We start from the raw sequence: 1944 nt of genomic DNA on the forward strand, positions 1-1944 counted from the left end.
TGCAAGTTCAAAAGCAAACAGGACTTTTCAGCACGTATCAAACCACGTAGGCTAGCCCAATGAACGCCTATGCAAATAGACAAAACACTCACATCAAAGCAGGGTGACTTCTTCAGATTTGCGAGTGCTGTCAAATCGATACGGTTTGCTCATATAGTCTAGTGGTGTAGTGGTGAAGTGTCATGCTGCGTTCAAGAGCGTAGTGTAGTGTATTTTAATTTAACGTATTTAATGGTAAGAGATCGCACAGGGATGGATAATGAGCTGTTGTTTAAGATTAAATTACAATGCCAGACACCTTCAGATATGAGAGACCCCCCTCAGGTTTTTGACTTTGTTGCTTTATGGGAGCCAGTCCTCACTCTATGGGTGCTCGGCTCCCTCTGGCTCCCACGTAATTCGAGCCCTGATAATCTGTAATAGCTCTGCTTATGGGAGTGTGTTTAGATGCAGAGAATAGATGCATGGTTGTTGTGATGAGTTAAAATGCATCACATTTTAATGTCAAATATCTTCACACTTCTAATGTCAAGTATCTTTATATTCTGTGAACCACAACTAATCATTAACACAGTCACAAGCATCTCTCTCACTGTCACTTTCATTCAGTTTTATTAAACCTTAGAAATACATACACATACTTCAGCACATTGGAAATTCTGAAGCTTTCTCTGTGGTGGTCAGAGCTATTTTTCTGAATGTCACAATGTCTTCTGAGGCAGGCTCTTAAGTGCTTCCAACAGACCATTAGCGGCAATAAACCGTTTGAGGGAAGTCACTTGAAAGTGCTAAAAAATCGAGAAGTGGACATAATAACTGCAGTTATGACCATAGCAACGCTTAGATGCTTGTGTGTGTGTGTGTGTGCCCTTGTGTGTGAACAAGAGCATGTGTGTGCCTGAATGGGATGATTTAGGTTCAACTTATTTATGTGAATGAGTAGAGGGGGAAAGAGAAATATGACAGAGAGAGAGAGAGAGAGCATGTGAGTCATAGATAAGAGGCAGTGCACAGATGTGAACTAAACTGACACATTTGAAGAAGAAAAATAACATCAAAAACAGAGAGGCTGTGATGGACAAGGATGACAAGACATATAAAAAAACGGTGTGTGTGGATATTTGTGTGTGTGTGCGGGGAAGAGGAGAGGAAAAAAGAGAAAGGAAGGTGGTTGTTGAGGGGTGACACAGAGGTGGTTTTGCACTCTCTATGGGGACAGAGTGAGAGCGAATGAGTGAGAGAGAGAAAGAGAGAGCAGAGAGAGAAAAAGCGAGGGGTGGCCTTGCTGGTCATCGCCTGCGGTGGACACGGCTGCGGTGCGTGTCTCGCCGTCCCCAGGTCTCCACTGCGGAGGCTCCAGAGACGGGTGGCGGGGCCAGCGGTCCCCTGCCCTCCAGCCACGACCGACTTTACTAGCAGCTGCCTGGGATTGGGGAACAAAGCACGCCTGTTCCCTTCTCTTTCCTCTCACTGCCTCTCTTTCTTTCTCTCTCTCTCACTCTCCTCTCTCTCCTTCTTTTAGGACCTATTATTCACCCTCTTTCATTCACTTCATTCTACATCTCTCTCTCTCTCTCCCACTCTCTCTCTTTCTCTCTATCTCTCTCTCCTTCTTTTAGGACCTCTCTATTATGTATTCACCCTCTTTCATTCATTTCATTCTACTTCTATCTTTCTCTCTCCCTCCTTTTCTCTCTCTTTCTCTTTCCTTTAGCTATGTCGGCTATGTGGAGGACTCAGAAGAACACAATCTTGGGGGATGGCTCTAGATCCATGTATGTGGTTTATCAGTATGATCACGTAAGAAGGTTAGATAGTGGTCTAACAAAATTAGTTTTTAAATCCTCTCTCCCTCCCTCTCTCTCTCTCTCTCTCCCTGTCTCCCTCTGTTCCTTTTTCAGTGCCCTCTCTGTTTTGTCCTCCATCCTGTCGGAGATGGAGAGT

General features: G+C 44.5%; 1 long non-coding RNA gene across 1 annotated transcript in view; it reads left to right on the forward strand.

Annotated features, from left to right (window-relative positions):
* Positions 1-1098: 1098 nt before the first annotated feature.
* Positions 1099-1944, forward strand: part of LOC121685453 — a 19666-nt gene continuing 18820 nt past the window's right edge. The window contains exon 1 of the long non-coding RNA XR_006023362.1: positions 1099-1109. This is a non-coding gene — a long non-coding RNA (uncharacterized LOC121685453). The remainder of the gene's footprint in view (positions 1110-1944) is intronic.

This window comes from Alosa sapidissima, chromosome 16 (assembly GCF_018492685.1).
Source record: "Alosa sapidissima isolate fAloSap1 chromosome 16, fAloSap1.pri, whole genome shotgun sequence".
NCBI classification, from domain to species: Eukaryota; Metazoa; Chordata; class Actinopteri; order Clupeiformes; family Clupeidae; genus Alosa; species Alosa sapidissima.